Source organism: Equus caballus, chromosome 6 (assembly GCF_041296265.1).
Source record: "Equus caballus isolate H_3958 breed thoroughbred chromosome 6, TB-T2T, whole genome shotgun sequence".
NCBI classification, from domain to species: domain Eukaryota; kingdom Metazoa; phylum Chordata; class Mammalia; order Perissodactyla; family Equidae; genus Equus; species Equus caballus.
In genome coordinates this window covers 60,439,693-60,453,449 of record NC_091689.1, presented here as the reverse complement: position 1 = coordinate 60,453,449, position 13,757 = coordinate 60,439,693, and the positions used below count along the sequence as shown (strand labels likewise).

Sequence of the window (13,757 nt, the reverse complement as noted above, 5' to 3'; positions counted from 1 at the left end):
GGACTGAGAGAGCACAATTAGAGGATTTTGCAGAGTGCATAGTGACACGCAGTTTACTGGTGACTGATGTTCTTCACCCTAACGCCCATCTCCTTTCCCGCTTCTGTGAGCTCTTGGAGCTCACATCGACATGGTCTGTTCTCTGGTCCTTCCACTGTCCCCGCTATCAGAAAGAGTAACCATCAAAACCAGAGAACTATGAACTCAGGATGAAATAGTGAGAACTTTGAGGAAGATAAATCCCTTCAAAAGAGAGAAGAGAGAAAAAAAAACCCCTGAGATGTAGGCTCTATAAGAAGTAGATGTTTTAGAAGACACTCAACAGGAGTTTAAATAAGTATAATAAATAAAATAGATGAGGAATATTAGCAAATTAAAATAAAGGCAAAAGAAAATAACAAAAAGAGAATAAGTGAAAAATATGAGGTATGAAAAATACAACGCCCTAAAAATAAGATAATATATGGAATAAAAACAAGAAAGGATGAGTTAGAATATCCAATTGAGGACTTCACCTGTAAAGGATTTGAAAAAATATATATATGAAAGCTAGAAGGAAAAAAAGATAATTTAAATATGTATATGAAAAGTTAAGATATACAAATGTTTGAATTAAAATTGACAACAACTGAATAATAGACGCCTTAAAAGGAGAAAAAAATAAGTTGGAGAGGAGGAATACTTAAAGGAACAATAAATGCACCTTTCTCAATAGTCACAAAGATGAAAAACATCAGGTTGAAAGTGCCATTGAATACCCAACAAGAAAGATAAGGAAGAATCTCACACAAGTATATGGAAAAACCAGAGACAGTGTAGTGAAATTTAAGAATATCAAAGACAAAGAAAACTCTGAAGGCTTCCAGGAAAAAGAGCAGATCACTTTTTAACAGCAACAGTGAGTATAAAAGACAAAACCAAGGAATAATTTTTTCTAAAGTATTGAAGTAAAAGAACATTGAACCAAGAATTTTATATTTAGCAAAATGGTCATTCAACTATAAGGATATATATTCTCAAGCATATAAGGCCCAAAAAATTTGGCACATACAGATCCGCTCTGAAATCACTTTTAGAAGAATTACTTAAATAAAAAGAGAGCAAAACCCAGGAGATAATGCTTGGGATTTGTAAAATAAGATGGATACATTTACTTGGTATATTTTGTTATTGTATTTAGAAAAATAAGACCAAAAAGAAAGGAAAGGAGGGAAATAGTCATACTATCTAAAATTTAAAATTTTAGATTTAAAATCCAAAGAGCATCAGTATGATAGAGACTGAGGAGGCACATCTAAGGACATGGGAACATGCTTCAGTACTTGCCTTGTTATGAAAAAGATAATATACCAATTGAAAACAATAAGAAAATATTAAAAGCAGCATAGAAAGAAGGGGGTAAAATGGTATAATAAGCTAAGATAATAGAAACCAATACATCAATGCCTGCAAAAACTGTAAATGGACAAAGATAGATTTTTTAGTTTAGATTTTTAAAAATATCCAACTATATGCTCTTTATAAGAGATTCTCTTAAATTATCAGGAAATTTTGATTATAGTAAATGGATAAGAAAACAGAGTTACTAAATGAAAGCTCTTGCAGCCATGGTAGTAAGAGCCAAAATAGACTTAAAGAAACATTATTAGGGATAGGGAAAGTTTCTCCATATTGATTTAAGTATATATCCACTTAGAAGATAAAACAGTTAAAAACTAACGCACTTAATAGCTAAAAAGACATATAAACAAAAATCCATAGGAGAGTTCATCAGCAAGATGGTGAAGTAAGAAGATCTATACCCTCCTTACCCCTCACAAACTCACCAATTCAGCAGCAACTCACAGACAAATTCCCTCTGTGAGGGATCCAGAAACACAGAGAGAATATGAAACCAGACTCATAGGAGCTAGTAGAAAAATTCAGGAAACCCTCTCAGCAAAGACCCTGCAGCTGGCACAGCACCATATGATCAGGAATAGACCCCCCAGCTCCCAGCTTTTCCCAGGGGAGAGAAGGAGTTTGTTCATACATCTAGCACTCCAACTTCTCCAAGGGGGCTCTAGAGAGGACCGGCTTCTGTCTTGCCAGTCTTAGAGGTCTGACAGGTCCAACATAGGCTAGCCACCTGGAGGAGAAGGGAGATAGTGTTAGACACAATAGATCCTCTTCCTTACTCAGAACAAAGTGAACAGGTGAAAAATCCCAGCTCTCATCTTCCCCCATGGGAAGAAATAACGTTGGTAAAGGCCCCCAATACTTTGGCCAAACTTATTGATGGGGGGATCTTCTGCCGTATGAGACCAGTCTGTGAAGACTAGGAGAGGTGTCTGTTTTGTCTAATGTACAGACGTCAACATAGAGATTGAAGGAAAATGAAGAATCAGGCACAGATGTTCTAAACAAAGGAGCAAGATAAATCTTCAGAAACGGACCCTAATGAAACAGAGTTATGTGATTTACCAGATAGAGAATTCAAAATAATTCATAAAGATGTTCACTGAGGTCAGCAGAGCAATGTATAAGCAAAGTGAGAATTTCAACATTCTCAGACATAGAAAATATAATAAAATACCAGATAGAAATTATGAAGCTGAATAATACGGTAATCAGACCAAATAAATCACTATAGGGGTTGAACAGCAAACTAGATCAAGCAGAAGAAAGACTTAGTAAACTTAAAGATAGGTCCTTGGAAGTAATTCAGTCAGAAGAGCTTTTCCTGTAAGATGAGAAAGAAGGCAAGTATGTGAACTCTTCCTTCTATTCAACATAATACTGGAAGTCTTTTTTTTTTTTTGAGGAAGATTAGCCCTGAGTTAACTGCTGCCAATCCTCCTCTTTTTGCTGAGGAAGTCTGGCCCTGAGCTAACATCCGTGCCCCATCTTCCTCTACTTTATATGTGAGATGCCTACCACAGCATTACTTGCCACATGGTGCCATGTCTGCACCCGGGATCCGAACTGGCGAACCCTGGGCCACCGAAGCTGAACGTGCACACTTAACTGCTGCGTCACTGGGCCAGCCCTGAGTACTGGAAGTCTTAACCAGAATAACCAGACAAGAAAACTAAATAAAAGGTATACAAATCACAAATGAAGAAGTAAAATTGTTCTTGTTTTCAGCGGACTATCCCCTTATGTATAGTAAAAACTCTAAGGACTCCACATAAACAAATTAGAACTAATAAATTTATTGAATATGCAGGATGGAAAATCAACACTCAAAACTCACTTGCATTTAGGGGCCGGCCTGGTGGTGCAGTGGTTAAGTTCACACATTCCACTTTGGTGGCCCGGGGTTCGCCGGTTGGGATCCCGGGTGCAGATATGGCACCATGTGGCAAGTAATGCTGTGGTAGGCATCTCACATATAAAGTAGAGGAAGATGGGGCACGGATGTTAGCTCAGGGCCAGGCTTCCTCAGCAAAACTTCACAGGTTTTGAAGATTAGGATCTGGACATCTTTGAGGGCCAATATTCTGCCTACCTGTTAATATATTAGGTAACATGGCAAGGGGGTATTAAGGTTGCAAATGGAATTAAGCTTGCTAATCATATGACCTTGAAGATATTATCTTAAATTATCCGGGTTAACACAATGTAATCACAAGTGTCCTTCAAATGCGGAAGAGAGACGCAGAAGAGTCAGTGTTAGGGTGATGCAATGTGAGAAATACTTGACTGATGACCAGCATTGGATAAGGAAGTGAGCTATGAGCCAAGAACTTCGAGCAGCCTCTATAAGTTGGAAAAGGCAAGGGAATGAATTGTCCCCTAGAATCTCCAGAAAGTAACACAGCCCTGCCAACAGCTTGATTTTACTCCAGTGAGACCCATTTCAGACTTCTCAACTTCAGAACTGTAAGATTATTACACAACTGTAATAAATTTGTGTTGTTTTAAGCCATTAAGGGCACACATGCATACACATACATACACATACAAATATATATATGTGTATGTTTGTATGTCAGTGTCAGGTGGTAAATGGTACAAAGAAATCAATTTGGTTAAAGAGTTATGAGTAGAAAAGGCTATTTTATATGAGGTGGTCGTGAATGAGGTAATGTTTAAACAGAGATTTGAATGAGATGGAGAAGCACGATACCTGAGAGTAGACCATTTCAGAACAGGAAACAGCAAGGGCAAACTTCTCCAAGACAAAGTGTGCTTGGCGTTTTTGAGAAACAGCAAACAGGCTAATATGGCTGGAGGAAAGTGAACCAAAGGAAAACCAGAATATGGGTAATGGTGGTGGTTACATATGGGATGGTTATTCTGATTATTTCTGGAAGGTGAGTGTCAGTGAAGGTTAGAAAGAGGGAAATTTTACTTTTGCCCTATCTATTGTTTATGTTTTTTGATGATGATGCATTACTTTTGTGTTTTTAAGGAATTTTCATTACAACCTAGAGGCACAAGAAATCTGAAGCACAGAAATGACAACTGTAAAGATGAAGGATATACTGGCAGGGTCTATATAACCTAGTTGATTTGGTTCAAAAATTGAGGGAAAAGGGTAAGAAAGACTCAGAGTATGCTGTTATTACTTAAAAGTGTCCATTATCTATTTGCATTTTTGTACATTTCTACCTGCTGAGTCTGTATATACACATCTTTAAACATGTATTTGTGTTTGTGCACGTGGACATAGACAAGTATAAGAATCCTGTGGTTTCTTGACACTGAATGATTTGGTCTGAAATTGAACTTTTAGAAGTAATAGGATAAGGAAGATCATTAAATAATCCACTTATAAATCCCTGTTTACCAGAACATCTTAAGGGTACTGATATTATGGAAACCCAACAGTTACTTTAGCAACATGGAGTAGAATTGAGAGCATGGGATTTTGAATCAGACTGCCTGGGTTCAGACCTTGGTTTTGCCACTTACCAGTTTGGGGAACTAGAGGAAGTCATTTGCCTTCTCCGTGTCTAAGTTTTTTAATCTGTAAGAGGGAGATCATTGACTCTGGCTGACAGAAGTGAGGTAAGGAATAAATCCACTGACAGAAGTAGAATACCAGAACAGCATCTGGCATATGGTAAGTGCTCAATAAATGTTTGTTACTATTATTGTTTCTCTGGCCTTCTTTTTTGGGCTGGAGCTAACAGACTTCATATATACTGCTAACTTGCCAACTCTCAGCTCTTCTCCAAATACGCTGCAGAGGACCACTCCAGCAATCTTATTTGCTTCAGCCTATTTGTTGTCACCTTGCTACACATGTGCAAATGAAATCACTATAACCCTCAGTGTTTAAAAGCAGAAACAATCCAGCACACCATATTGCCCCCACACAATAATATGTAATACAGTTGCATTAACCAATATCTTTTCCTTGTCACTGTGATCCTGCTTAAATATTATTCAAATATTTCATCAGAACAGACCTGACCAGTAATCTCTGAAAACAAACAGATTTCATGTTCCCTGGACAAAGTTAAAAGGGACCTTAAATAACATTATTGCAGTTGAGTCTGATCTCTGTGGTCTTTATTCGGCTAGATAAGACTACAACTTTGAGTAAAACACTTAAATATTGGTAAAGGCGGCCTTGATAGATTTTTTGATTGACAGATGACTTCCCCATGGAGGTTTAAGGGCTTTGACTTGAATTCAAATGTTTTGGATTTATAAGTTAGATGGCTTCAGGCAAACTTCTCAGTTTCTCTGAGTCTTTAGTTTCCTGAACCCTGAGTTCAACGAGTACTTTTCCCTGTGTATGAAAATCCCAATACAGTCTATATCATTTAGCGTCTCAAAGTTTTGTGACAAAAGCAATAGAAAAGATTATTGCTTTTACCAACCTGCATATGGAAAAATGAAATAGCTTTCCTAAGTCATCAACTCGGTCTTTGGGGCAGGTCTTTTGATTGCTATTGCAGATCTCTTTTCTATTGGACTATATTATATAAGTTATTAGAATAAAAAATGCTGTTCTCTAAAAAATTTTAAATAGCTCAAGATCTCAAAGTGATTCACAAGACTGATTAATCTTCTCTGTTTATAGTGTAACAGCAGGCCCTCCAGGATGAGTTCAACTGACCCCATCTGATCAACAGAGTCATTAAAAATCTTTCAGAAAATTTTCAAAGTCATGTAGCCAGAGCATGTGCAAAAGAAGAAATCTTGATCTGAAATGGCTGTGGAACTAAAGATTCTCCTCCCCACAGAACCAAAGGACCAGGACATGACCGGAACTTAAAAGTCAGACACCTATCAAAAGTGAGGAGTCTGTCATTCAGGAAGATTCAGTGTGAAAATTCCTTTCTCACCTTACCACAAATGTTTAGAACCTCATCATAAATGTTTAGAAGCTTACCATAAATACTTGAAGCCCACCAATCAAAACCTGTCCCATCAGCATTTTGCCGTGCCAGCCTGTTGTCCTAACCTCTTAAATTTTGCCCCAAATCCTGAATCTGGGAAACAGATCTGAGGGCACACACCCTGTTTCCCTGCAGATTGATCTCCCAGAAGAAAGACGATTCCCTTTCCCAAAAGCTGATGCCTTAATTAATTGGCTCGTGTACATACATCAGGCAAGAGAGCCTCAATTTTGTGCAGTAACAAAATTTGACAACCACCAAGGGACCAGGTCCTGTGATGCCCCCGCCCAAGGCTCTGGAGCCCCGGTGGGGTATGGGGTTTTTCTGCTGACCCTGAGTGGCCTCCTAGACAATTTTGTCTGGAGGCTCAGCTAATTGGATTCCTGTTTCCAGCCTTGGTGCCCCAGGTCTTCTTGGCACTCTTTTTCCTTTTGAGAGAAGAAAACAGCTCCAGGATCACATGTATTTTGGGTCAGCGTCCTCATTAAAAACGTGCCTGTGCCTAAATTGTCTAATAATCTCATTAGGATTGTGGGTTAGAGGCCCCACTGGGGAGATTTTTGCTGCGCTAAAGTCCCAAGCCTAGAAATACGGCTTCAAGGGAGATAATATAAAAGGGTTACAGCCTCTGGAGCACTCATGGGATCAGGGTTAGAGTCCAGAGTTCTAGAACAGGGTCCCAGAGTACCCTGGGTTAGAGTCTCAGATATTGGATTTCTGTCTCTCTTCATGTTTGTCAATGTCTGACTATTTTATTTGTTAAAATTGGCTGTCTGGGAACTGAGTTTCTCAGTGACCATAGCAAACTCTCTTTAGAAATTATCTTGTTTGTTGTGTCCACCTTGTGAAAAGCCCCCTAAAATGGAGATAACTGTAAGGAGCTGGCAAAATAGCCCAGGATAGTTTAAAATTATGGAGGCCACTTTGGGACTCTTTTTTTGGGTGAGGAAGATTTGCCCTGAGCTAACATCTGTGGCCAATCTTCCTCCTTTTTTGCTTGAGTAAGATTAGCCCTGAGCTAAGATCTGTGCCCACCTTCTTCTGTTTTGTATGTGGGTCACCACCACTGCATAGCTTGACATGTGGTGTAGATCTATGCCCAGGATCCAAAGCTGCAAACCTGGGCCATCAAGGCAGAGCATGCTAGACATAACCACCATGCCATGGGGCTGGCCCTGGGACTCCTTTTTAAGAGCTCGGTAATACAGAAATTTTTTTAGAGTCAAGCTCACCACTTTCTGGCACCTAAAGCTTCCAGAAGCTTCAAATGTTTTCAAAGAACTTCAGAATCTTATCAAGCTTGTTTTGTAAGCTTGGTGATGGCTTGGATTGATAATCATCAGGTTGGGGAGCCCCAAAAATACAGTTGGACAAAAATGTGGCCGAACCCCATTTTGTGGTCAGAGACGGTAGGACAGAAATTCAGGTTGTACTCCCTTTTGCAGCTGAGGGTCCTACTAAACTGCCATCAGCCCCAGAGAATTACTTTAGCCATTAGAAGGAAAGTTCTGATTAGATAAGATCATTTAAAAGTGCACTTTAAAGTAAAGACTTCAAAATTCCAAAGTAACCTTATTGAAAGCTTTGTTGCAAAAAGCTAACAGAATATTAAATTATAAAAGAAAAACACATATTAGATCATGTCTTTACAGATACTCCCATAATCTACCTTCAAAGGAGGGCTCAAAATGAGACCCTCAGAGAGTTAACAAGATGCAGAGATTTTCTGGAAAACTGCTAGGTTAAAGATTACTGGAATTGCTCAATACTGCCACATATAGTTATTGTTTGTCTTGGCTGAAGTCTGACAAGTTATTTGAAAGAGTTTAGCTACTTACAATCAGAAATTCAGCCAAACTGGTATTCAAAGCCCGAGAGGAATTTTCTTTCCAGGCATTCTTCTCAAAGTTAAAATAAAACTAAGTGTCCAAAGGGAAAGAAGTGAATTAGGGATGATGTAGTTGGATGGGTAGATCAGCCTACAATGTCATTTAAGTTACAACCCAATTTCTGAGAAGTTAAGAGGAACTGTCCTTAAAAAGAAAAAATCCTTGCAAGACTAGAAATGGAACTCCATGTGCAGTTCAGATTCCACCCATCTCCTTTATCTCAAAGAGCTTGCAAACTCTCAGGCAACTATCCAGCCCATCACGAATTCCAAAGACTGAAGGGAAAAAAAGGAAAAAAGGAAAGAAAAATGGCCATAAGGGTGTCCTCACCCAAAATATAGCATCTTGAGTGTCTTCTCCACAAATATTAGTAAAAAATCTTAAAAAAAATTTGGATTCATAACTAGGGAGCCTTGTATTACTGTACCTCACTCATGGCGGTAATTTTAAAACAATAACTATAGAGTCTCTGTGTATTTGTGTCTATATATATATGTGTATGTGATATCTTACCTCCAGATGGTATAATTTCTAAAGAACTCTATTCAATCAGCTTAAAGTAAGTGCTTATATAAATTATTTCTAAATGTAATGGAAATTAATCCAAATGTTTTTCAAGCTAACATGATATAAAATAATCTTTGGTAAACAAATGCTTATTTAAGATTGTTGGCTTAGTTAAAATGGGCATATCCTTAGAGTTATCAGCATTGGATATCACATAAACATACAGCCTTTACCACTTCTTGCTGGCAGGTTTTGTAACAGAGATTACGTGAGTCAAATAAACTCATGTTGTCTTTATTGTAGAATTTATCAGCAGGAACAATAGCTTAAAAAAAATAGCTGATTTTGTCTGATGTCTCATAAAGTCCTTATAGGCAATCTAAATACTTTTTGGAAACAGGGAAACTAAATAAATGTGTAAAAGGTAAATGTTTTTTTGGAAAACTTTTTAGCAATCTTTATATGTTATGACGTATGTACTTAAAATAACTTAAGATGAAGACTAACTGCTTTAGTATCACATAAAGTTTTTGTGAGTAATCTAAATATGCTCATTACAAACAAATGGTCTAGATATAAGTGAGATTAGAGTTCATGGATAAACTCAACAATAATTATATTTTATGGCATGAGTATTTAATATAACTGCCAAAACATATTAGATATAGGTTTACCTACTTTTGGCTTCTTATTACAGAGAAACTAAAAGATGTTTGGGTCTATTAGTAAACATGTCTTGTATTTTATTAAAAGATTGTACTATGAAGCAGCGTTTTTATAGAAACTATGAAAAGTCTTTATAAATTTGCCAAGCCATAGAATGCTAATGTAAGAGACAGTTTATAATTCCCTACTTCTCAGTTTTCACTAAAAATAAAGGTCTGCAAGGGTTAAAAATCCTAATTAATATATGTGATTAAAGTTACTAAAAATTATTAAGGCAAACATCTTTGTATTCAAGGAAAGTATGATGGATATTTTCAATAAAGAAGGTACAAAGAATGGAGATATATATATTTTGTGTGTGTAAAGAAGATTAGCCCTGAGCTAACATGTGTTGCCAATCTTCCACTTTTTGCTTGAGGAAGATTGTCACTAAGCTAATATCTGTGGCAATCCTTCTATCTTATGTGGGATTGCCACCACAGCATGGCTTAATGGGTGGTGCTAGGTTGGTACCCAGGATCCAAACCTGCCAATCCCTGGTTGCCAAAGCAAAGCCTGTGAACTTAACCACTACCCCACTGGGCTGACCCAAGGATGGAGATATTTTTGTTTTGTTAAGAAAGATAAATTTGTCCTAAAGTACTAGGAGGAAAGAAAGAAGTCCTGGGACAAATTCTGACTGTAAAAAGAAAGTTATAGAAGGTTTGTGGGAGAGGAACGCTGAGGAAAGAATTTTGTGCATGGTCAAGTTGGCTAAGATTAAAATGAATTTAATTAAGTAAATCAGGTGTTTTTTTTTATTGAAGAAGATTCACCCTGAGCCAAATTTATTGCCAATATTCCTCTATTTTGTATGTCAGCTGCCATCAGAGCATGACCACTGATAGATGAGTGGTGTAGGTCCATGACCAGGAACCAAACCCCGGCCACCAAAGTGGAGCACACTGAATTTAATACTAGACCACTGGGACTGGCCCAAAATAAATGAGTTTCAATATAAAAAGTAAGCTGGTGCAAAAATTAGAATTTGGTTTTCTCTCTCCTAAAAGGATAATTTTCTTGAAATTTTAGTCTGCTCTTGTTAAAGAGATTACAAAAAGTTTTTCCTGACTTTTGAGTAAGTCTTCCTAAAAGACAGAAAGTCTGTGTTTTGTCAAAATAATTTCCTACATTCCAAAAGCTGAGGTCTCTCTATTAAGAAAACGAAGGTTTTTAAAAATTTGTTTAATTATTTGTTTCTCTTAACATCTTATGTTGTCACTTTGGTTAAACAGATAACTAGGCATTATTTCACAGTGAGTGTTGTTTCCTATTTGACCAAGGATTTAAAATCTTTGGATATTTTTGACAAGCTCCTCAAATTCAAATCCTAAATTAAGTTTTTCTTTGAAGGTGAAAATTTCTCTGAGAATTTTCAGAGGGCCCCTGGGACTACTAAAAGAAATTTATTCTCTCTTCCTGTAAAGAGGAAGATATTAAACTTATTAGGCTTATTTAGTATGTTAAATTACATGGGAAACATTGCCAAATAAGTGGTGACAAACTTTCTTAGGTTATATAATGTGGATAAATGTTATTGAAGTGTTTTAAAAATTACATAACATTCCTGAAATTCTGATCTATCCTGGTTATCAGTCATAATTGTAGTCATTCTCTTAAAGTGTTGTATGTTGTTGTAGAAGTAACCAAGTTTCCTTGTCAATTGCCATTTTGAGTCTTTTGTCATTTACAGATAGTTATTGTTTTACTCTAATGCCTTTGGAAATGTTTCATCTTCAGAGAGATTCACGGAAAGGACTCTGACACTTACACTAGAATGCAGGTTTCTGATAAGCTTTCAGATCATGAAAATGAACTGGATAAGAAATTACAGAACTCTAATGGAGAAACTGATGACTTCATGAAACTGCTAACAAAAGGTCAAGATCAAGAGCTGACTACATGAAACTGAATGAACTAATAAGAGTGATTATAATTTTTACGATTTTTTTGTTTGAAATATTGCTGATCTTTTAATGTTTTGTTTTTCCAGATTTTAGGAAACCTTTTTCTCTTTTCTCTTAAGCTAACTATGACTTATAGCAATTTGGTAAATTATACCTTTGTAAGCATAATTGAAACATTTATCTTTTTCTCCCTACCTGATCCCTCCAGAATTTAGAACCTCTTGGTGAGTGAATTTTTTATTTTCATGGCAATATAGTTGTTTTCATGAGTTCAATAAGAATCTGATCTCCTTATAGCAGGACACAATTGGAAACATTGGTTATATTACCAAGGCATTGAGAGGAGCATCTTATTTGAGAGAAACATGCATACACTCAGACAACCAGACAGATTTGGGGAACAAAGATTGGACTTGACAGAATAAAGCCTCTTGGAAATATTTGCCTGGTACCTTGCTTAGAGGGTGCCCAGCAACCTTACCAGGTGAGCAAAGAAGGTCACTTCCCCAGTAGGTGAGAAGAACCTCAGGATGTTTTGGGGAACCTCAAGAGAAGAGAGGAATCCACCCACATCTATAGGTATTACAGGCAGAGTCTGATGACAAGTCCTTGGCTTGGCTTTCTTGGCCTTAAGAGGCCTTCAAAGTTCAATCCAAGATTCCTTATAAAAAATTCCAGGGGCTGGCCTAGTCATGTAGCAATTAATTTCACTCACTCGGCTTTGGCAGCCTGAGGCTTGCCAGTTTGGATCCTGGGCATGGAGCTATGCATCGCTTATCAGGCCATGCTGTGGCAGGAATCCCACATATAAAATAGAAGAAGATGATCACAGATGTTAGCTCAGGGCTAATCTTCCTCAGCAAAAAGAGGAGAATTGGCAGTTGATGTTAGAGCAGGGCTAATTCCCCCCCCTCAAAAAAAAATTCCACTAAAGCAGATTTGAAAGAGCCTATAGGATCAATTGCTACTCTTGCCATACTTATGTAAATATTTGGGCCAAGTTTATTGAAACTAGGATTACTTTGCAAACCCATAAGTTTTAATTTGGCTATCTTTGGTATAAATGGGGGATGATTTTAGAGAGAAAATTATGCTTCAATAAAGACTATAGTACACATTCATGGATATTAGATTCTATTCCCGTTGTCTTTGAGGTTTTTGTTTTCTATCTGTAAGCTGGACAGGGTCCTGAATTCTTCTAGCCTCCTGAAGTATCTGGCTACAAATCTCCAACTAACCTTTTCAATTTTTTCCATCATTTTCATTTGGAATCATTGTGAACTGAAACCACCCTTTGTCCTGAATCCCTGCAGACTGAAGCTGGACAACTTGATATAAACTTAAGAGAGATTCATGCCTATTCATGTAAGCCACTCAAAAGATACCTGAACACCTGATGACATCATCAGAGATATTTAAAACTGCAAAAGATGCTTCAACACTAACATCTAGAAATCTTCTTGACTGGCTGCCCCTGGGCTCAGAAACTGGTTCATAATTTTCTCCAACCATTACCCTTGTTTTTCTTTTTCTTTCTCTGGAAATTCTTTTTATGGAATACTTGGTTACTTGCTTACACAATATAGGCCTAACTTTGGGAGCCCATCTGCATCACTATGTTACTAAGAGACTGGTTCAATGAGATGGGCCAACCTATGACCCTTATTAGCAGGAATAAGCTAGAGTAGTTGTCACTCTATACCCCTCAAGATTAAGAAATGAACAACAAAAATGGGGATTGCTAACCATGGGCCCTCTAGGACATGTTCAACTGACCCAATCTTATGAACAGAGTCATTAAAAAATTGTCTTTCAGAAAATTTGCCAAGTCAGGTAGCCAGAGCATGTGCAAAAGAAGAAATCTTGACCTGAAATAACTGCTGAACCAAAGAGTCTCCTCCCCATGGAACCAAAGGACTGGGACATGACTGGAACTTAAAAGTCAGACTCTTACAAGAAGAGAGGGATCCATCATTCAGGAAGATCCACTGTTAAAATTCCTTTCTCACCTTACCATAAATGTTTAGAACCTTACCATATATTCTTAGAGCCCACCAATCAAACCCTGTCCCACCAGTGTTTCAATGTGCCAGCCTGTTCTAACCTCTTAAATTTTGTCCTAAATCCTGAATCGGGGAGACAGATCTGAGGGCACACATCTCCTGTCTCCTTGAAGATTGATATCACAGAATAAAGCTGATTTCTCTTTTACAAAAGCCGATGCAATAATTAATTGGCTTATTTATTCACATTAGGCAAGAGAACCCCAATTTTGTGTGGTAACAATAAGTCAATTGTAAGAATATTTTTTTACATATTACTCATTACACAGTAGCTTCTTTCATTCTAATCACATTTGTAAATATCTTTTGGTCCATCAAGAACCAGAAAGATGATATCAAAATATTTCT

The 13,757-nt window shown here is 37.3% G+C and overlaps 1 protein-coding gene across 4 annotated transcripts in view; it reads right to left on the bottom strand.

Moving 5' to 3' along the window:
• Positions 1-13,757, bottom strand: part of SLCO1B3 (solute carrier organic anion transporter family member 1B3) — a 77,560-nt gene that overhangs the window by 48,835 nt on the left and 14,968 nt on the right.